Source organism: Vidua chalybeata, chromosome 19 (assembly GCF_026979565.1).
Source record: "Vidua chalybeata isolate OUT-0048 chromosome 19, bVidCha1 merged haplotype, whole genome shotgun sequence".
Lineage (NCBI taxonomy): Eukaryota > Metazoa > Chordata > Aves > Passeriformes > Viduidae > Vidua > Vidua chalybeata.
Genome location: NC_071548.1, coordinates 8,091,596 through 8,115,315, shown reverse-complemented (window position 1 = coordinate 8,115,315; position 23,720 = coordinate 8,091,596). Strand labels below are relative to the sequence as shown.

The 23,720-nt window shown below is 47.2% G+C and overlaps 1 long non-coding RNA gene across 2 annotated transcripts; it reads right to left on the bottom strand.

Annotated features, from left to right (window-relative positions):
- Positions 1-11,084: 11,084 nt before the first annotated feature.
- Positions 11,085-14,632, bottom strand: LOC128797715 (uncharacterized). Of its 2 annotated transcripts, none has more exons than XR_008434223.1 (3): positions 14,598-14,632; positions 11,560-11,633; positions 11,085-11,419 (listed from the first exon to the last, which is right to left on the bottom strand). It is a non-coding gene; the product is annotated as an uncharacterized LOC128797715 (long non-coding RNA). The 2 variants fall into 2 exon arrangements; XR_008434224.1 differs by lacking the exon at positions 14,598-14,632 and adding an exon at positions 13,650-13,828.
- Between the last annotated feature and the right edge of the window lie 9,088 nt (positions 14,633-23,720).

Here is a 23,720-nt window from a genome sequence, read left to right as displayed (position 1 = left end):
CCCACAGCCCCTCTGTGCCCCTGCCCACACTCAGGGCTGGGAAGCAAGGCAGGATTTGGCTCTTGGAGGGTCTGAGCTGTCATTTGCATTCGTGAAACACAATTTCTGCCCGGCTCCACCCCTTCTCCCTCCAAACCAGATGAAATATTTATTGGGTTGGAGTGTAAGGGCTCAGTGTTTCGTCTGCAGAGGAACAGGGGAGTCCTGGTTCTGACCAGAAATTTCTAAGGCTTCTTTGTGGCTACTAAACGTTGGAGGAAAAACCACAAATTACCATCGCCGTGGGGCTGGGCCCTGGGTCCTGGCTCCAGAGCTTCCCCCACCCCTCCCAGCTTCAAGTGCTCTGCATCTGTGTCAATAAGTGCCCCGTGTCCCTGGCAAGGGAATATTGAATGTGCACACACAAAATTAACCTCTGCCAGGGTGGGGGAAGAGCAGAGTTGTAATTACACACATTAAGTTGTAAATTAAGCTGTTACTGTGATTAACATATTTCTTTAATACTGAGGAACCTCCTCTCCCCCCTAAACCCCTCACAATTCATCCCCTGTTGGTCATTTTTCCTGGCTACTCCTCAATTTTCTTTTCCCTGGCCACACCTAAGCCCAGTGGGGTTGTCCCACCTCGCTCCCGGGGGGCACTGGGTGCTTTCCCATCTCCTTGTTCAGATTTTGGGGGTCTTGGAAGCTCAATCTGTCCACCCCAACGCGTCTCAGTCTCCTGTTATCCTCTCAATCTTCCCATGAGATTAATTTGAGGAGAGTTTTAGGAGTTTAATTAGTCCAGAGGTGGAGCTGAGCATCCATAAGACAAAAGCATGGTGCATAAAGGGTTAAACCGGGGATATTTTGGGCATATTTAGTGCTAATTTTTGTTGGAGATGGGAAAGAAGAGTCCATCCACCCAACAATTCCAAGAACAGGAGCTCAGAGATCCCTTTTGGAACAAAGCTCTGCTGAGCAGCTCCTCGTCCTCAGCTCAGTCCCTGTCCTGTAAATAGTGTGGATTTCTGGGATGATGGTTAGAACCACTCAAACCCTTAAAACATGAACTATTGTGCTCCCCCAAGCTGCACTGCTTGGATTTATCCTGTCACAGATGGCCCAGCTTTGCACTCCTTCCCAACGGGTTTTGTGAAAATAAAAATATTATATATGTAATGAATTGACGAAGGTTTGGTAATATTTCCAGTAAATTTTTCAATAAGCATGGCTTTTAAAAAAAAGTCAATTGTTTATAGAAAAAGGACTATTTCAACAATGTATCACCACACTTAGAAAAATTATTCTCAGGAAAACGTCCTTTTTTTTTTTTTTTTTTAAATGAAAATATTTTTCTTAGAAATAACATTGGTCAGCTGTATTAATGATATTGGAAGAGTTCGAAGTGACAATGAGCAAACCATGAAAAATGGACAGAAAACAAACACAGAATCACTCCAGTCCTGGACTGCTTTTTAGTTATATTGGAGACATTCCAGGGCTTCCATTTTTCCACCAGTGTTTAATGGGCTCTCTGTTTGCATTTATGTTTTCCTGATCTTTCAATCTGCAGGAATGGCTGCTCCTGGCAGGACTCTTTTAGCATCACCCCCTCTGTCCCTTCTTTGGAGCCTGGGCGCCTCATTTTTATTCCTTGAATTTGTCGGGAGGAAACACCCTGATATGAAGGCAAAATGGGTAAATATGAAAAAGTTTGGGAATTGGGATTTCAGCAGCAGCGTGAGCCTCCATCAGTGGATTTAACTTGCACACGCACTCCCTGGAAAAATCCCTGCCCCAGAGGGTTTATGCCAATTAAAATTTTAAAATGACATCAGTGAAATTAACCTAAATTTTGCTTGACCTGGAATTTAGGTCAGTTTAGATCATCGTCTTAGCAGGGCTGTCTAAGATTCAAAGGCTCGTGGAGAGCCTTGGAACAGAAACGTCCTTCAGAGCAGAGGTGGGTCCCGCAGAGGCAGCTCCAGGATGGTGGGAGATGATTCCCAGAACTCCTCTGGCTGCCTGTGCAGAGGCTGATGTGAGAAAATGTCCAAAAAGTGGCTGAAGATGCACAGTTGGTGCCTGAGGGGCAGCAGCAGCTGAATGGTGGCTCCAAGATGGGTTTGGGACACGGCAGCTCTGTCCTTTTCCTGCAGCCCAGGGCTGAGGGCCTGGGGGAAGGCAGAGCTCCACCAGGCCCAGAGCGTGGAGTGGTGGGGTCGGGAGGAGCTCAAAGCCCACCTCACCCCAGCCCTGCCGTGCCCAGGGACAATTCCCACAGACCAGGTCACTCCAACCTGGCCTTGGGCACGTCCAGGGATGGGGCAGCCAAACTGCTCAGTTCCATCCTTTCATATCCTGAGGTGATGATGAAGATGAAGGTGATGATGATGATGATGATGATTTCACAGCTCATTGGATGGTTCCATTGTCGAAAATGCTAAAAACATTAAAAAAAAAAAAAACAACCCAGCAGTTGCCCACTGCTTTCAGTGGTTCTCACCCTGTTCCACACCTTCTGTGTGGCTCCCTGTTCCCAAATTTTCTTGTAGCAGTTCGGGCAGTTTTCATCATAACTTTTGGCAAGAATTGGCATGAAAAAAAGAGAGAGAGAAAAAAAAAAAAGCTGGAATAAAGTAAATTAAAATAATGGAGAGGTTGATCATCACATGCATGTACATGGGATATTTATGGCCTGCATTTACAGCCTGGCTGTATTTTACTCTTCTTTCTTTTCCAGGGTGGACACAAATCCAAATTTATATTCTCAGTGCATTTCAGCAGCAGCAGAACTCTCCTTTCTCGTGGAGCACCACACACAATTAAACATTTTCCACTTCTCTGAAGAACCTGCGAGCAAACCTGTCATAGTTGAGACAAATACAGAGCAGCACACTCCATTTTCAGAAGGCTTCAAACCTGGTTTTATTCCAGCATGCATGCTTTTTATACATCATTAAAAGCTCATAAGTTTACACTTTATTTATTGGTCAGGAAAGACAAAGTGCTCATTTGAACGGACAGCTGCGGGTTTCTCTTCTTTATCCTTTTTTCTTTCTTGGTTTCTGTGCCAGCGACCTTGGTGGAAAATTCTTTCAGGGTTAAACGTGGATCCTCTTATCAAACTCCTCTCTGGCTCGCAGAAGTCGCTGTAAAACCTCTCCCACGCAGCGCTCCGAGCCCTGCAGAGCTCGCTGCTATCAAGCGGTGGCAGCAGGCAGCTTCGCTAGAAAAATCCTGCCCGGCCCTGCCCGCCCCACCCGGTGGAAATCGAGCCGGGATTTAGAAGGTGTGAGCTGGCAGGGCAGCGCAGCCTGCGAAATGTAAGAGCCGCAGTAGCCCCTTCTCGGGAGGGTTTGACGGAGAGCAGAGCTGAGCGGACGCTGCCATCCCATTCAGCACCCGCGGAGTGGGAGAAGTGTCGGGGAAAAGGGAGCGCTCGAGCCATCCCCGCCTGCCAGCCCGCTGCGGCTGCAGCGCGTTCTGCGCGTTTTCCAAGGAAGGGGGGGTTTTGCTGGATGCTTTCCACGGGAATAGCTGTGAATTGTCACGGTATCAGTGCGTGGGGAGGCTGAGAGCTGTCTCGGCTGCGTTTCCGAAATTTCTCTCTCCCGCGAGAGCTGAGGTCACCCTTGCAGAGCATCTGCGTGCTGTGCAGGGGGATGAGAGCTTCCAAGGGCTTGGGGATGGGCAGCGCCACACTTGGGAGGGTCACGGGCCAGTTTAGCTCTGTGCTCCCCTTCTGCAGCGCTCAGTCCGAGCTCCAAGGCGCTGGATGGAGACAGAAATCTCTGTCCCAGTGAGGTTATCCCACATGTGGCTGCTGGGAGCTGTCTGCTGCAGCAGTCCTGGCTGGGGTGCCTGTGTCCTGCAGGGAATTCTGCTGTTCCTGCTGCCTGCCCCAGCTCGGAGCCCTCTGCGGGCCTGGCACAGCAGCCAGGAGCAAAGGGCTGCTTGTAAAATAAACTGAATCATGGACATTTCTGCCTCTCCGTGCTGCCTCCCCTTCGTGGGGCAGAAATCCCGGCGTTGTTTTCCCCCTTTGGCATCGTTGTGACACCGGGAATGACAGGGATTTCTTTCCTCAGCCACTTCAGGCAGCCATGAGGACACTGCCCCACCCTCTGCAGGACAAATCTTCTTCTTGGCAGCCACTGGAGACCTGTACGTGCAGCTGCCTGGTGTTAAGAGATTAATTATTAATTTCTATAGATCCTCACGTTAGGTGATTTTTCCTATTGTGTTTGACATCCAACCCTGCCAAACTTTCTTCCCCAAGTGGCATCAATCTTTTTTTTTTTTTTTCTTTGTGGCACTTCACCTGATGTGCTGCCATTTTCCCAAGTGAATAAAAGCCCACGTGGGTTGTTCCCAGACTTTATTTCACCAGCTGGGTTCAAAGCCCTGCTTGCCCCGGGGCCAAGAGAGGACAAGGAATGTGAGCTCTGCCAAACTGGCACTGGGCTCACAAGGATTTCTCATCTCAGTGGGGTTTGGATCAAACGTTGCAGAAGAGAAGAGGAAGAATCACCAGCCCAGGGTGGTTTCCTACCTGCACTGCAGGATGTTACACAACAGCAGGCACAGGGAGCTGTGGGATGGCTCTGGCCCAACCCAGTCAGCCCAGCTCTGCAGAGTGCCCTGACAATCCAGGGAGGCTGAATCACCCTCAGCTGTCCCTGAATTGTTTGCTAGATATGTCTCCTCCATTAATTACACAGTTCAGGTGAATAGTTTGGACAAGATATTGAATTTTTAGATAGCCAAAGTGCAGGAAAATAAACCCGGCTCAAGTCCCTCTCTGCCTCAGCCGCTGGCCTACGAAAAGCAGTGCATTTGTGTGCTTGACTTTTGCTGGTGAACTCTTCTGGTGTGCCCTGCCTGGAGCTGGTGCTGCAGTGTTCTTCATGAAAAAGGGGATTTCAGATGGTTTTTACGTCCATCACAGTAGCAGACACAATTTGGAGCTGCAGGGCTGTGCTTGTGTGGCGGTTGATTGTTTTCATGAGGAATAAAAGGAGAGAGAGGTTCTTGGAGGAAACAACCAAGATGACAATATTCCACTTTCTGTGTTGTCCCTGAAATCTTGTTCCTCCGCCTCTGAAAGCCCCAGAGGGCAGGGATTGAAGTTACTGGGATATATTGTGCTAAAGGATCAGCAAAATTCACCTGAAGTGGTTCTGGCTTTTAAGTTTTCTCATCAAAATCCTAATTGCAGAAGAAGGTTCCCAAATTTCTTTTTTGCACTTCTTTTCAGTACTCATTTGCAAGTACCCAGCACCAGAGAAAGCCACATTCATTTAAGACCTTGTGCATGTTTTTGCTTTCAGATGTGACCAATAATTAGCAGTAATTACAAGAAAAAGCCTCCTTTACTCACTATGCTTTCCACGCAGGATCCTCTTAGATTTGTCACCAAACAACAGCAGTTTGTTTTTATTGTGAGGAACCTCTCAAAAATATTTACAAACATGCACAGTGTTACTCAGGCACCACCAGAGGAGAAATCAACATCCCATTTGACCTCCCAGCACAAACACAACGTGGAAATCACCTTGCCCTGCAGCTTTTTGCTTCAGGATCTTCCTTTGGGAAAAGATGCCGGGTGTTATCACCCAGATCTGAACCCTGCACTGCTCACACTGGGAATTTCCACTTCCCATTTCCTCTCCTGCAGATCCTCACAGGAGCCCTGACAACCCCACAAGATTGTCACCACAGGGCTTTTTTTCTCCAGACAAAACCCAACAGCTTGAGGCACCGAGACATCCTTGTCCTCAAAGCCAACCTGGCAGTGACCTCACACTCCGTCCAAGCTCCCCCCAGCCGTGGGCACAGCCTCCCCTGGGCTGGGGGTGGGATCTGACCACTCTTGTTTGTTCTTCTGCCAGGGTCTGGCTGGGTTCGAAACCAGGGCTCCATCAGGGCCACGCCAGGTCATGGGCAGTGCTGGTGCCAGGGGATGGATGGATCATGGATGGATGATGGATGGATGGATGATGGATGGATGGATGGATGATGGATGGATGGATGGATGGATGGATGGATGATGGATGGATGGATGGATGATGGATGATGGATGGATGATGGATGGATGGATGGATGGATGGATGGATGGATGGATGGATGGATGGATGGATGATGGATGGATGATGGATGATGGATGGATGATGGATGGATGGATGGATGATGGATGATGGATGGATGGATGGATGGATGATGGATGATGGATGGATGGATGGATGGATGGATGGATGGATGGATGGATGATGGATGATGGATGGATGGATGGATGGATGATGGATGATGGATGGATGGATGGATGGATGGATGGATGGATGGATGATGGATGGATGGATGGATGGATGGATGGATGGATGATGGATGGATGGATGGATGATGGATGGATGATGGATGGATGATGGATGATGGATGGATGATGGATGGATGGATGGATGATGGATGATGGATGGATGGATGGATGGATGGATGATGGATGGATGGATGGATGGATGATGGATGGATGGATGGATGATGGATGGATGGATGGATGGATGGATGGATGATGGATGGATGGATGGATGGATGGATGGATGATGGATGGATGATGGATGGATGGATGGATGGATGGATGGATGATGGATGATGGATGGATGGATGGATGGATGGATGGATGGATGGATGGATGGATGGATGATGGATGGATGGATGGATGATGGATGATGGATGGATGGATGGATGGATGGATGATGGATGGATGGATGGATGGATGGATGGATGGATGGATGGATGATGGATGATGGATGATGGATGGATGGATGGATGGATGATGGATGATGGATGGATGGATGGATGGATGGATGATGGATGGATGGATGGATGAGTGATGGATGATGGATGGATGGATGGATGGATGGATGGATGGATGGATGGATGATGGATGGATGGATGATGGATGGATGGATGATGGATGGATGGATGGATGATGGATGGATGGATGGATGATGGATGGATGGATGGATGGATGGATGGATGGATGGATGGATGGATGATGGATGGATGGATGATGGATGGATGGATGATGGATGGATGGATGGATGGATGGATGGATGATGGATGGATGGATGGATGGATGGATGGATGATGGATGGATGGATGATGGATGGATGGATGGATGGATGGATGATGGATGGATGGATGGATGGATGATGGATGGATGGATGGATGGGTGATGGATAATGGATGGATGGATGGATGGATGGATGGATGATGGATGGATGGATGGATGATGGATGGATGGATGGATGGATGGATGGATGGATGGATGATGGATGGATGATGGATGGGTGGATGGATGATGGATGATGGATGGATGGATGGATGGATGATGGATGGATGATGGATGGGTGATGGATGATGGATTGGATGGATGGATGGATGGATGGATGGATGGATGGATGGATGATGGATGATGGATGGATGGATGATGGATGATGGATGGATGGATGATGGATGGATGGATGATGGATGGATGGATGGATGGGTGATGGATAATGGATGGATGGATGGATGGATGATGGATGGATGGATGGATGATGGATGGATGGATGATGGATGGATGGATGGATGGGTGATGGATAATGGATGGATGGATGGATGGATGGATGGATGGATGATGATGGATGGATGGATGGATGGGGTTTTGATCAGCACAGCCAGGACAAGGCTGCAAAGGGCACCCCTGCTCTGCAGGGGCTCCACGGCGAGCCTGGCTGTGGGATTTGGGTAAATCCTCACTGCCATATTGCCCAGGTGGATGTGCTGCACTCCCATGTGGAATAACGGGAATTATTCCCCCTTCCCGCTCAGCCCCAGGACTTGCAGGGCTTGTATAGTAAAAAAAAACCTAAACCGAGCAGCAACACAAACACCCTGAGAGAAGAAAGCAGATAAAATCATCCATTTCTCTGTTCTAACTCATAAAACAAGACAGAAAACACAGCATCTTTGGGAGCTGTTCAGTAAGGAAGGACTTGCAGGGACCTTTAGGGCTTGTTTAGGAGGAAGGAGTACAAAACAGCTACCCAACACCTCAAGAGAAGAAAGGAGATAAAATAATCCATTTTTGTCCTTTAACTCATAAAACAAGAGAGAAAACACAGCATCTTTATGAGTTCCTTAGTAAGAAAGGACTTGGAGGTATCTTTAGGGATTGCAGGTATTTCTAGGGCTTGTTTAGTAAAAAATATCTAAACCAAGCAGCTACCCAAACACCTCGCGAGAAGAAAAGAGATAAAATCATCCTTCTCTCTCTTTTAACTCATGAAACAAGACAGAAAACACAGCATCTCTGGGAGCTGTTTAGTAAGGAAGGACTTGCAGGGATCTTTAGGACTTGCAGGTATTTTTAGGGCTTGTTTAGTAAAAAAACCTAAAACAACCCAACCCAAACACCTTGAGAGAAGAAAGAATATTAAATAATCCATTTTTGTCCTTTAACTCATAAAACAAGAGGGAAAACACAACATCTTTTGGAGATGTTTAGTAAGAAAGGACTTGCAGGTATCTTTAGGGCTTGCAGGTATTTTTAGGGCTTGTTTAGGAGGAAGGACTGAAAAACAGCTACCCAAACACCTCGAGAGAAGAAAGGAGATAAAATCATCCATTTTTGTCCTTTAACTCATGAAACAAGACAGAAAACACCGTTCACACACAAACTGGCAGCCCTCAGGAATTGGCAGCTCCTCATTCCACTATGGCTGGGAGCGAGAAACCACTGCTTCTAAAACACATCTGTTCTTTTAAAAATAAAGCTTATTCCCACTTCTTTTCACCCAGATCAACAAGTAAGAACAACGAAAAACGAAAGCTTTGCAGCCACAAGAATGTCCTCATTGTTTTGTGCCCATCACTGGGTTTCCATAAACACCAGCCCAGCTGCTGTTGAAATAATCCGAGATTTTCTTGCTCCGCTCGTGTGTCCACATTAAAAGTGCTCCTTTCACCAGGCCCAAATCCCTCTTTCCAATTTAGCATTCAGCAGAGGCAGCTCAGCCATCCCTCAGCCCATGACGTTTGTGAGTTATTTCGGGGGTTTGGCAGAGCCAAAGCATCGGCCTCAGAGCAGCCCTTCAAAATGTGTGCTCAGCTAAATTCACGCCGTGTAAAAGAAATACTGAGGAGTCCAAGCGAGTCGCCCACCTTCCTTTTTGCCTCCCCTTCTGTGGGATTGCTTTCAACTCAAACACCCCGTGGGCGGAGAGATTCTCCTGCCTCATCCAAATGGATGTGGAGGTGGATTATTTGGGCTCATTTGCATGCATTTGCATCCCTCCAAAGAACTTTTTTTGGGGGACGGGGGAATGCGTACCTGACATCTCACATGGGAATTTTTATGTGTTTAAAAGTCATCCTCTGATTTTGAGGAATCTGGGGTCGTTGGGTTGGGAGGGATCAGCTGAGCCAGCAGGTTTGTAATTCCCTGTGGTCTGACAGGGGCATGGGATGCACAGTCCAGTAAATTCCAAGGAATTCCAGGCCAGAAAAACAACCACAAATTTTAAAAGACCGATTAAAACACCCAAGTAAGGGCTCACTGGGCTGGGGGAAGCTGAAGGCCTACAAAGAAGGCTACAAAGAGCAGAAATTCCTCAAGTGGCTGAGGGGATTTGAGGTTTTCAGATACCTCAGGGAGTGTCACTCCTCTGTTTCTAGAAACCCCCCAGAGTTGCCCAAGTTGCCCCAAGAAATGGAATTTTAAAAATCATCAGTGATTTGACCCTCCTGTGGTGACCTCTCCCCATGCAGGGGCTGTCAGTAACAAATCTGATGTTCCCACAACTTCACAGCACCATTTTATTGCAATTTTTCATGGTTTTTATTCTAAAGTGCTTGGCAGTCACAGAGGTAGAATCTTATGCCTCATTGCCTTTGTTCTTCTTTCTTCCTGCTTTTATTTTATTGCATTGGCCTGCTGGGAATGTTTCCTTTTTTTTTTTTTTTGGATTCTAGATGAAGACAAGAGCAATGTGTCATCGATCTGTCCCTTCCAACACTTGCATTAAACACTTTCCTGCTCGAAGAGTGGGTGGGAGAAGCAGGGTTTTTATGGATAATCTCTATGCCAACAAGCAAACACTGCATTATGGATAACAACAAATAATGATTCACTGGGATGAGCTGGGAAGGGCTGGAAGTGCTGCTGAGCCTCAGACAAGTCCCCATCTCATGGAGTGGCCATCCAGTCTCCAATTTTATTGCTTCAGGAGGAACAAAATAAAGCAAAACCCAGAGCCAAGTTATGTTTTGAGGAGGAGAAGGGAATATTTATCTTCCCTGAAAAAACTCTGATGCCTGGGATCAATAGAATGTGAGGATGGTGTGGACAGATAAGATAAAGAGCAATAAATTCCTTTTTGTTTTCAAACTTTATTTGTCATCAGCAATGTTGTACTAGAGGACTTCTTATATATTCAGATGAATCTCACTTAATTTCAGAGCTCTCTGCCCAGTGAATGGAGAAATCTGGGTGTCTTAGAGGGCGATTGACCCCTCTGGTTTTCTTTAGGATGGGATAAATTATTATTTGTCCATTTCTTTTTGACTCCAGCTGGACAGGACTACAATCCCTGATTTCAAATTTAAGTATCTTATCAATGTATTCAGATTAAATAAGTCTGGATTTATCTCTAGAAAATGGAAAGTTTGCTTTGCATTGATTGTAATTTATTTTTCTTGACTTTATCTAGCATGATACATCCATCATTTCACTTTGGAAAAACAAACTTTCCTCGAGCCAAAATCCTCATCCAGGTGTACATCCCCCAGCACATTTATCAGGCCTGGTTAAGGTGCTGCTCTCCTTGGACAGTCAAAGCAGATAAATTAGCACAGCAATGAACACAAATAACCACAATCGCCATCAAAATATTCATTTTCTGTGGGCATTAGGAACTTTCTGGGCATTCTAAGTCCTCCATGAGGTACTCAGGTAGTTCCAGGCTGGTGGGAATAAAGGGAAAATTCTGAAGTTGTTGTTTTTTTTTTTTTTTTTTTTTTGTTTTGTTTTTTTTTTTAATTTTTTTTTTTTTTGTGGTGAGTTTGTACTTAATAACAGCGAGGGGCTGGTGTTGATTTCCACGCCGTGGGTTTCCAGGCGAGCCAGCAGAGCAGACTTACAAATCACTGCTTTTCAACGGCAGGACAGCGAGATGGCAGCGCCAGGGGCAGGAATTAGTCGTGGTTTACTTAAGGAACGGAGCCTGCATCATCAACAGGGGAAAAGCATCCAGCATCACTTCTCCCAGGAGGGTGTGATCCAAGGAAAACAAACAACCAGCTCCAGAAATCACAGAAAGAGCCTCCCCAGGGCGCTCACGGGTCCTCCTGGACGGGCAGCGGCGATCCGGGATCCGTCATTGCCCAGCTCCCCGATCCTGGTGGGAAGCAAAGCTGGTTTCATCTGGTGCCAGCCCAAGATGTAAACACTGCTCCGTGCCAGGCAGGAACATCACAGCCCTCGGGGCACGTGGCAGTGAGGAGGGGGTTGTTTGGGAATAAATAAATAACTCCTTACACGGCTGGAGATCGTTGTTTCCAATCAATATCGGGCTGGCTTTTCAGCAACGGCTTCTGCGGGTCTGTAGCTGACTGGAACCATCAGAAACAAGGGATGTGTTTGGCGATTTCCAAGGATTTCAAGATGCTGGGATTGCTCCCCTAGGTGAGGGAAAACAACTGCTGCCTTAAAGGCAGGGAAAGCGTGGCCAAGTTGTTCAAAGTAGAAAGGATTGATACCCCCACACTGGGCACAAGGCACAACAAAGGGACTTGGAACGGGATAAAAGGGACAAATTTGTTAGAAGAGCAGTAAAAGCTTCCACCAACAATAGCGTGAGATATCAGTTGAGCCCTAAACTTTACCCAGGTTTTCTTAAAGTTTATATTCCAATCAACAGTGGTTTGTATTTCTAAATCATTTAAGATCTATTTCCAGCAGCATAATTAGACTGCAGGGTTTTAAAAGCCTTCCCAAAGTAGGGCTGGAGCTTGGCACAATATGGCAGCCACCTCTGGCTCTGCTATTCCCAAACTATGGGAGAAACTTCTTTATTCCTCCCTCTCTGAGAAAAGCCATGATCAGTTCAATGTCCCTGGGTTTATCCCCCTCTGCCAGTGTGAGTCTGGAATCAAGGAAATTAGGGACACAGAATTAATCCTGTGTTTTATTTAGGTGGGAACTCTCTGCTCCCCTTTAATATCACGGATTTCTTCATCAGCAGGATTCTCAGTGAGCACATCCCCAGTTATTTACCCTACAAGAGAGTTCAGCCAGGCTGATTGGGGCTTTTTTCACTCCTAAGCAACACTGATGTTTTTTATCTGTGTACTGAAATCTCAGCTCCAGCTTTGTCAATATTTGGCCTTATCTTAAAAAACTCCAAAGCAGGGTCAAAGGAGAGTGAACTCTCCCCCTAGAAAGCAAACATCAATTATTTAACCACTGCTTTGGGCAAGTTCAGGAGAGAAATGGCAAGAAAGCCAAAGCCTGTTTCCCCAGGCACAGCTGTTGTGCTTTGAACCCAGTGGTTGTTGATACAGAACAAATCTGAACTGTCCAAGGGCAGGGCTGGATGGGATTTGGGGAAGGAATTGTTCCCTGGGAGGGTGGGGAGGCCCTGGCACAGAGCAGCTGTGGCTGCCCCTGGATCCCTGGAAGTGTCCAAGGCCAGGCTGGAGCACCCTGGGACAGTGGAAAGGGGAACAAGATGAGCTTTGAGTTCCCTTCCAACCCAAACCAGCCTGGGATTCCATGATTGTGTTTCTTTTACTTTTGACTGCAAGAACAAACTGTCCCTTCCGTATTTAAGAGTTTGAGAGCACAGTTCCATCAGTCCTTTTTCACAGCTCTTTGCTGGAAGTACACTGGGGCTAAATTGCAGAATGGGAGGTGAGAGCTTGGAAATGAAGGATGATTTTAGCACAGGGACTCCTGGGTGTGAAATGCCAGTGGATGATTTAGGGTTCAGAATTGAAATGAGGATTCTGACCATGAAAAACTGAGAGGTCCTGGAGCAGTGTTGGAGCAGGGGCTGACATTCTGCCTTTAGGGTTGAACCCTAAACTCCAGTGAAATCAGGATGAGTGGATCCAGTGGAGGCCAGTGGCTAATTCACACCTCCAAATCCCATGGCAAATTTGAGAACAGGTCCCTGAAGCAGAAGCCTGTGAAGGATTTATAAACTCCTTCGTGTAGTCAGAGCAGCAGAGAATCAGTCTGGGCTCAAGGAGCCCATGTGTTAATTCCTCACACTTTTACAATCCCCCTTCCCACCCTTTTTATATCATAGCAGCAAGAATGTTCAGTTTGGGAATATTCCCTGCCTGAGCTTTCTGCTTTAGCATCGTGTTCCTACAACATGGTCCTGTTTAAATTAGAAATTTAAATTTCTGATTTCCAACAGAAATTCCTGATTATTACAAAACCCTCAATTACCTGCCAGAAAGGCTCTGCAGATACTGGGACACTCTGAAATTACCCCAAGTTTCTGGAATTTAACAGAGCAGCTCCTTTAATATCCCCTCTCAGCAGCACTGGAGAGCAGAATTAGCCTTTTGAGAGCAGTTTCACTTAATTAAATAAAATTTACGTGTTTGAAGAATAACCTGTGTAGCATCTGGAAAAGTTTCCACGGATTCATCAGGATTAAAGCAGGAAGGTCTGAGCTGCCCCAGACTGTCCTGGCAGAGCTGAGCTCCAAACCTTGACCATTGCAGAGCTTCAAGGCCCTGGTTTTGCACCACTCTGCAAAATGTGTGTTTGCTCCATGGCATCTCTTCCTGGTCAAAGGACAAAGGCTGAAGGATCAGAAGGGATGAGTCAGGAAATGTTTTGCTTTTCCTATATTCCCCCCAGGGTGGAAATTTTGGAGGAATCCCTGAGCTAAGATAACATTGATTGCAATTTCTTACGTACTCTGTTTCAGCTCAGTGAAAAGAAAATAATGAGCCCAGTGTTTGGCCATGGAGATCTGCCTGGTTTAAAAAAAAAAAAAAAAACCCAACCAAAACACAGCCCAAATGTGTAAAAAGCAGGGAGTGAATCACTGGCAGTGGCAACTCTGTCAGAATTAGGAAATTCAGTTCATTAAAGGTGTGGTAACTTAATTTTCTATGCAAGCATGTAATGATGAGGGCTGGGCAGAAAAGAAAAAACCCGCTCAGACATCCAATTTAACACAAACCCACCCAAAGTTGGCAGGGTGGAGCTGCCCAGCTCAGCCCGACCTCCTGGCTCCATCTTTGGGTTACTTTTGCTCTAAATTGGCCAAATTAGCCCCAGACTGTGTCCTCTCCATGTCCCCTTGATGGGAGCTGTCGGGATCTGGGGGTGCCACTCTCCAAACCCCCCAGAGGAGCCCCCACACAATTCCCAGCTCCACGAGGGAGGAAGATGAGTCCCAGGTGCAGCCGTGGCCCAGCTTTGCCTTCATCCCCTCCTGCTGCTGCCCAGGATGGGTCACAGGCTCCTTGTGTTGGAACCCTGGATACTGCTGAGAATTCCAGACTTTCTGTGCTGCCAGGCTCTGACCCCCAGGAGAACACTGCACTGACCTGAGCCCGTGCAGAAGCTTCCAGAATGGAATGACAGAACTGGGATTGTGGGGGTGGAGTTTGGATAGAAGTGTGTGATGTCACAGCGGGGAAAACTCAGAGTTTGGGGTTTAGAATGCAGGAATAGATAGAAAGCAAGGTGGAGGTTTTGGGGCAGGGGCTGCTCCTTCTCCTTCACCTCCTTCTCCATGGGTTTGGGTGGTTTTGTGTAATTGGAGAAAAAAGTCCCCATTGTGGGCATGGGTGGTTGGTTCTTGGGTTAAAAGTAAAAATAATTGAGGTGTTATTTCTTAATTGGACAGTTTATCCTTAAAAGGCCTTTAGAGAGAGAGACAGGGCTCCATTTTGTAGCTTGTTCGTGAAATGCTGCAGAATTCACAGCTTGTAAGACTGTAATATAGATAAGAAACAATAAACACCTGAGTCTGAACACAAAATACTGTCTCGAGAGCTTTCAATGCCAACCCTGACAGAGGCAGAAAAGTTAAAGAGCCGACATCCTTGTTCCATGTTTTTATCCATTTTTGTTCCCAAATATCCACGTCTGTGGCGTCGGTCATTCCCTGAGCCTTTTCCATCACCCCAGGGACTCTGGTGGTGGCTTTTCCCCAGCTGGCTTCAGGGTTTGGAGTGCTAATTCCTTTAAGCCTTTCCATAATTACACAAATGTGCTGGAATCGTCTCATCCTCCAGTTAAGCATCAGCATTCCCCGTTGTTATGGATTCTCCAAGTGTATTTATGGATGAAGAAGTCTCCCTCTGATCACTGAAGGAAAACCTGGAGATGAAACCTCCTTTCTCCACAGACTGAGTCAACTTTCACCACTTCTGGACTCAGACAAAGGCATCAAACCGAAGAAACTCCAGCCTCAACCTCACTTTATGGTCCTTTTAACGACTAAAACTTCACAACTGCCTTCCAAATCACTCTCATTGCCTCCCTTCTCCTCAAGATGCTTAAAATAAAATTAAAGAAAATATGTTTCCCAAACAAATTCCACTATTTTACTCCTTTCTAATTTCCCTGTGGTTGCCCAGCCCAAAAAGACCCCGGGTTAATTTACTGAGGGAGAAGGAATCACTCTGTTTATATCTTTATATTTAAAACAAGAATCCTGTCCATGTTCTCTAATTCTCTGTGTAGGGTTATTTCTATAGCCAAAATTTCTGGTGGCCTATTAGCACTATATAAAACCCTAAAGATTTCCTGTTCCTGCAGGCAGCAGGTTTGACAGAAAAGCTGAACTGGATCCTTCCAGGGACAGTCACTTTGGGAGACACCAAAATGCCACCAATACTCTCTGCTGCACAGGTTGTCCTGTCCCTAATTCCCAGCCCAGCGTGGTCCTGCTTTCCTTGTGCTTGGGAATTGGAGGGGTTTTGGGACCACTCAGGGCTGTACAGATATTTTTGGGGTGGTGCTGCAGCCCTGAGATCCTGGGGGATGTTCAACCAGAAGTGGAGTGAAGCACCTTCGTTGATAAGAACAGTGAACAGGGAGTCAAATTCGGGATTTGCTTTTGGTGCATCTCCTTTAGGATCCCCAACCCAGTGCCCCTGTGAGCTGTGCCCAAAAACAGGGATTAATTAACTTCCAATTAACGTTCATTCCCACCATTTAAATCAAACTTGGAGCTGTGGCCTCCCAAGGAGGGGAAGAGCTCCAAGGGACCCTCCAGGATCTGTGGCTCCATCCTCATCACTCCATCCTCATGGAGGGTGGTGGAGCTCCAGGGGCCCCAGAGGAGTGGGGCAGGTGACTGGAACGAACGTGGATTTTTGACACTGCACATTTCACATTTGCTGTGTTTTCATTTCGCCTCCTGGAAGCTGTGAGGGTGAACAGCATTAAAATTAAAAAAGAAAAAAAAAAAAAAAAGGAAAAAAAAAAAAAAACCAGTGCAAAGCAACAAGGGAGGTTTCTGTCCAAAAAAAAGTCCAAAACTGGCTCCAATTGGACCTGGGTACGGAAATGCTGGAACTTGTACCCTCCAGTGGCAAAATAAAACAGGCTACCATTATTAGAAATTTTCTACAGCTAAAGATGTAACATCATAGCTAAATTCAGTCAGAGACAGGTCGAGCAACAAAAACCAGGAGCCAAGGCAGTCTAGTCTGGTCTGAAACCTGATTCAGGCACCAGATTATGAATAGATTTAACTGGTTTGCCAAATGAAAATGTAGATTTTGGCAGTGTTTGGGCTCCTTTTATTTTTTTATGTTTTTGGTGTGCTATATGTGGAGTCCTATTGCGCGCTGTGGGGATATGAGAAAAGAGCCTTTTTATATTATATAACTGCTGGAGGCTCGTGTGAGTGTGTGTGGAATAGAAAGAACACCCTTAACCCCGTAAGTGCCAGAAAGGAGCTCTGCCTCAGGGCCCTGCAGGAAGGACCACGCTCAGCACCAGGAGCTCTGGTGGCTGCCACATCCCTGGCAGTGCCCAAGGCTTGGAGCACCTTGGGATGGTGGGAGGTGTCCCTGGACAGGGCTTGGAGCACCCTGAGATGGTGGAAGGTGTCCCTGGACAGGGCTTGGAGCACCCTGGGATGGTGGAAGATGTCCCTGGACAGGGCTTGGAGCACCTTGGGATGGTGGGAGGTGTCCCTGGACAGGGCTTGGAGCACCCTGGGATGGTGGAAGATGTCCCTGAACATGGCTGGGGGGTGGATGAGATGATCCTTAAGGTCTCTTCCAACCCAAACCATTTTGGGGTTTTGTGTTCACAGCCAAACCGGTTCCACCTTTCCATACAAAGCTGGGGAGATCCAGAATCCTCTGCAGGGCTGCCTCACACTTGGAATTGTCTGCCCACCCTTTCTGGGGTAACAACTCACACCGAGGGTTTCCTTCTTCCTTGGTCATTTGTAGAATCAAAGAATCACAGAAGATCCTGAGCTGGAAGGGACACACAAGGTTCTTTAAAGCCCAGCTCCTGGATTAATCATGCATTGATTAATTAAAGTGAAAAAACACATTCATCTCTCTATTTGCCATGGATGTCCTCTGCAGGATCATCTGAAACACCTCTGAGAGAGATAGGTGGGTATTTCAAAGTGAAAAAAACACTTTTTAAATACCCAGAGGCTGCAGCCCCGACATGTACAGCAGGAAAAACAAGCAGGAGATCTCTGGAGGTGCCTTTTGGTGACAGATTCCAGCTCTCCATGGTCGGTTTTCGCTCTGATTCCCATCAGGTATGTGAGGTAGGAAGGAATAAAAAAGGTGGAAGTTCCAAAAGGAAAACACAATGGAGCAGGGGTGGTCAGGGGAGGAAGGGGCAGATCCCTGCTCCGTGCCTGCTCCTTCCCCCAGGAGTCCCTCCTGTCCCACATCGCCCGGGGGACCCTCGGGATCACAGCATGGAATATCCTCAGGTGAAAGGGATGCACAAGGATCAGCCAGACCAGCTCCTGGCCCTGCACAGGGCACCCCAAAATCCCACCCTGTGCCTGAGAGCATTGGCCAAACACTCCCTGAAATTTGGCTGTGACTTCTTCAGCTCTCCCAGCCCAAGGGCTCTTCTCCACAAAGCCATCCTCGGGTCACACCAAACCTCACGGAGACATTTCTCACCTCAGCACCTCTTTCTGGACTCTCAGTTTTCTCTTTCACAGAATTCACAGAATCTCTGGGTTGGAAGAGACCTTCAAGACCATCGAGTCCAACCCAGCCCCAACACCTCAACTCAACCCTGGCACCCAGTGCCACATCCAGGCTTTGTTAAACACACCCAGGGATGGGGACTGCACCACCTCCCCGGGCCATTCCAGAACTTTATCTCCTTTTTGTAAAACACTTTTTCCTTGATATCCAACCCTTGGTGCAGCTTGAGGATGTGTGCTCTGGTTCTGTCAGTTCCTGGAGAAAGAGCCTGGCCCCACCTGGCCACAGCCACCTTTCAGGAGCTGTGGAGAGTGATGAGGTCACCCCTGAGTCTCCTTTTCTCCAGGCTGAGCACCCCCAGCTCCCTCTTCTTCATACAACTCATGTTCCAAGCCCCTCACCAGCCTCGTTGCCTTCCTCTGGATGCCCTCAACCATCTCAACGCTCTTCCTCAGCTGAGGGGCCCTAAAAACCCCTAAAAAGGGCCAGAACCCCCCTTTGCCCGCGGCAGCCAGGTGTGCAGAGGGGACAGCACGGCACAAAGAGCAGGGACAGCTGAGAGCAGCACGTTTCACACTGGGCTGGAGCATCACCGAGGAGAATCCACACGCTGCTCGGGATGTTCATTAATCATCCAGCTAATTTGTTTTCACACAGGAGCGCTGACAGCAAACGAATGTTATTGTAGCAGCAGCGCTGCATAATCCCGACTATTATGGGTTTAGCAAACGACTGCTCTGTGTTCACTGCTGCTTCTTTCTCCATCCAACTGCAATTGTAAATTGTAAATATATCTATTTTTATTCCCATCTGCTGAAAGGAACGGCCCCACCAGCTGTGGCCAGGGGGATGAAAGGATTGCTGCTGTCTGCTTCTTCCTCCTCCCTCTGGTCCTTATCACAGGAACATGAGTTGAAATCTGGCCCAGAATTTACTGAGTGTTCAGAGAGTTTTTATGAGGCGATGCTTTCGCAGGCTGCTATTGAGAATATATATATTTATATCCGCGTACACACGTGGATTATTGTGGCTGAGGTTATTTCTCCAGTAAATCTCTCTCCTATTTGTACACAATGTGCACAGGCAGCATTCACACGAGAGAGGAAAATAATCCAGTGGTTAAGGTTAACTTGGGATTTGAGAGACCTGGGTTTAATTCTCCCCTCTGCCACAGCCTTCATTTTAGTACACATTATATTTAACATACATTATATGTTAATATCTGTATGTACCATGGAAAGGGCAATTGTCTGAATTGTCCTTCAAAAGCAGTCCTGAACCCTCACTACTCCTGGTCTTTGGGGGGAACCCCTGTTCAGCAAAGGGTTTTGATGAGCTCTGACCCTCGTGGAACAGGGACATGCTTGGACACATCCTTCAGGCCAAGAAAACCCCACCCCGCCCTTCCTTTCTGCCATGTTGGCTGAAATAGATCTTGGAACCATGGAATGGGGTTAGGAAGGGACCTCAAATCTCATCTCCTTTCACTCATTGCCATGGCACAGACACCTTCCACGATCCCAAGTCCCTTCAAGTCCTGGCCAACCTGGCCTTGGACGCTTCCAGGGATGGAGCAGCCACAGCTCCCTCCCACATCCCACAGGGGTGGTCAGTCCAAAGGGAAGGGCTGACCCCACACAATGACCAAGCCTTTCAGAGGACCCTAAGTAAAGCTAAGGAATTATTTTCCTCCCTCTCACTCTGCTCCTCTCCTGGATCCTTCACAGAGCCAAAAAACTCACGACGCATTTTGTCAAACCGCTTTGCCATCACAGCAAAGTGGAGGTCAGGGAGCAAAATTGGGTCAAAATTCAACCCCACATGATTTTAAAGCGTTTCAAGCTTAACTCTGATTTTGAAACAGATGGGCACCTGGTCTTTCCCAACATGGCAACTCCCTGCACTGCGTTATTTGCAGCAATAAACTCATAAAAATCCAGGGAGCCAATAAAGAGAGGAGAGGAGAGGTTTCAGGTGTTTACTGGCTGTAAAATTATTAATACCAGCTTCAAACATGTGATTGTGGTGTTATTGCTGATTGTACAGCATTAAAAAAAATTCATAACAATAAAATATAAAAAAAACAAAAAATGGAAAACCATTTGTTGCAAAAGTTTCAGGGAGCTGCACGTGGCCTTTATTACACGGAGATTTTAAACATTTGTGTTGCTACAAATTTACAACAGAGTCCTGCAGAAGGGTTTGCGAGGGTTCATTTTAACCCCTCACCAAACACAAAAAAAAAAGACCAAACCCCCAAATCCAGCTTAAGGAGGACCTGAGGAGATGCAGAAGAGACCAAACCATAAATACGTTGACACCCAGCTCTACCTGGGCAATGAATTCTCCCTCCCTTACCTGTTTGCCTCCCGTTTTTTGTGGTCTCTCCCCCAGCAGGAAGGCTGTGGTTGCCCTGATTTGCTCACTCATTCTGTTATTAGAGGAGATCTTGCCCTGCCCCGCGGGGACCCATTTTTCTGTCCTCACTCTGGGATCCCCGTTCATCAAGCCCGCGTGTCAGGAGCCCAAAACACGTCTCTGCCTCTTCCTTCCCCTGTTCTGCTGCTCAGCCAAAAATGTGTCCGTGTGCTTTATGCATGAGGAGAGGTGACTACTGATGCTCGCAAATGTGTGGTCATTTTTTTTGCCTGTCAGAAAATCAGCCCCTGGAATCACTGATGCCTTGTGAAATTACAGTCTAATGTAACCAGCCGGGGTATAAAGTAACCAATTTCTTTATTTTTTAAGAAAATTGTTCTCCTGGAGGTTGAAACACAAAACCAAGACATGGACGAAGTTATTTTTGTCCCAAGTCAGGGGAAATTAATGAAATAGCACCTCCCATTCTGTTGACATTGGCCAAGGTTGCCAAAGTCCTCAGTAATATTGGGGTTCCCGTTATGGGGAATGCTGTAATAACAGGAGGGATTGGGAATATTATACTGGTGGGAATGTCCATGTCAGAGCCAACAAGAGGAGTTAAGCTCGTGCTTAACTTGAAGCAAATAATCAGTTAGAGTCGATAGTTACAGGGCTGTGATAAAATATCTCCTTACACGCTGGATCAAATGTTATAAGGAAGAATCTGTGTCCTGAAATCCTGATTGAGACATCAGAATCCATCAGCAAACTTCGCCTGGAAAAAAGAATTCCTCAAGAGATATCCAGGAGTGCATACTCATATTTAAAATGCTGAGTTTCCTCTAATTGGCTCGATTGGTTTTAATAATCGTGACGCGTTCAACGCTGTGTTTTAGGAGCCACTCTTCCCTTTCAGTGCCAGAGCTCAAATGTTGCTCAGTAAATTCCAATCATTTGTCTTGTGCTTTCAACTCCTCCACACAAGAGCCACGGGTTCTATCAAACTTGGCATTGCCACCTCCACGGGACGAATTTGGGAGGGAAATGGCCCAGGGAGGCCAAAAATCCACAGGGAAATAAGGAACCCCTTGGTGAGAACACCACATATTGTTCTTGGCCAAACCAGCCATTATTCAGCATCTCTTTTTGATAACAATCTCTGAAAATCCAGATTTTTTTGCACAGCTATATTGGTTTACTGCAGTTCTCCATGGAGTTTGGCATTCTGCACTGCCAGCTCTGCACTGCAGCAAAAACTCCATCCCAAATAATTTGTCCAGTCAACAATAATCGCTCTACATATTAATAAAAGTGGCTTGAAAAGTTCAATATGGGAGCTAAAATTTGTTTTAACTCCGTGTGGTTTTGGAAGCTGGAATTGACATTCAATCTCGTTTCTGCTACAAAATGTCTTTGACTCTGTAAGTGTGTAATTATATGCCTCGATATAATTAATTGGAGGACATTATTCTCTTCTCACAGAGAGAAGAGGGATTATGTGGAGTTTCATTTGGCTCCCAGAGACACACTTTCCTCAGAGTATTTCCAGTGTCTTTTTTTTTTTTTTTTTTTAATTTAATCTCTGTTTATAGAAAACATACCTAATGAAGAGCCAGTTAAACAGGCATCGGAGGAGGAGGGGTAATTCCAGCCCAGTTTCCACTGGTGCTCCCGTGGAATAACCCCATCCATCACGGCGGGGTGGCTCCTCGGGGATGTGAGGATGGGGATGGGTGAGGAAGGAGCTGGAATCAAGCCAGGCTCTTCCCCCAGCCCAGTGCTCCCAGTGCCAAAGGGCTGGCAGGGATCCCGTGGAGGAGAAGGATGGGGTGATGCAGCAATCCCCCTGTGGGTTCACTTTTCCCTCTCCCTCTGGATCCTGTGTGGAGCCCAACCAGGGATGCTGGACCCCGGCCTCATCCTGCTCCACAAATCCCCAAAGCCCAAAGCGTGGCAGGATTCCTGTGACAAGGAAAAGCTGCACTCACATTTGGGACAGGAAGAAAACCCAAAAGGACATTGGCAGCATCGTGTGGCTCCTTCTCCTCTCCGGAGAGAGACCCCATAAACATTTCCCTTCTCATCCTCCCCGTACCAACTGCAGCCAATTGTCAGCAGGGTGTGAAACCCAAAACCTGCTCCATGAGGATCCTGTTAGGAGCAGACCTTTGCCCAGGAGCCCTCCCTTCCCCATCCCATCCCGGGGTGCCCCCTCTCCCCTCCCAACCCTTGTACAGTCTCCAAGCTCCCTCATGGAAACAGCCCCATGGCTCATTTTCCACTGCGGCTTCGTGCCGGATTTCAGGCTCTTATTTGCCTTTTCCTGACGTGTTGCCCATCACGTTCTGATTATTGAGAGTTTTCTTTTGAAGAGTTACCTGAGGTGAAGCCTAATTGGGCTGGAGGAGGATGCCAGGGCTCGGGAACGCTGCCAGCACCACCGGGGGCTCCCGCATGGACGGCGATCCCGGCCCTGTGCTGGCCTGATCTCAGATCCAGGCTGTAAGGGGACACCAGAGATAAAGCCTGGAGAGAGCTGGGAGCAGCAACGGAGCCACTCCAGTGCAGGGAGACCGGTCAGCCTGTAGTAGAATATTTAATATTTAATGTTTAATGCGTATCAAATGTCAGAGTGCAACAAAGGAGAGGTTTCACGGCTCCTCACTCCAACCCTGGAAGAGTTTCCAGGCTCTGGCTGGATTTTGGAATCCAGTAGTGGCTACCAACCCTATCCCTCAATGCCTCAATAAAAATATTCTGTTTGTTCTGCCTTATTCTGGCATTGCAGGCTGGGTTCTGCCACCCAAAACTGCCCCAAGCGTGTCCCAGGGCGCGTGGGGCTGATCTCAGTTTGCTTTGCTGCCCTCAGGGACTTCTCTGGCACTGCTGGCACGGCTGGGAAGGGCTTGGAGCTCCAGATTATCCTGCCATGTCCATGTATTTAACAATAATTGACTGAAAACAGCAGGACTGAGCTGGGGTTGGTGTCACCACATCAATTCCCATTTGTTTTCCCTTCAGTTCCCACCTGCTTTCATCTGTTTCTGCCTGGGCTGATAATGATTAAAATGTCAGGTCCAAAGTCTTGGCTCTTCCCAGTAGATCCAATTAAATGCTGGTGGAGAAATCTCTTTATTTTCCTTCCTGCCTACCAAG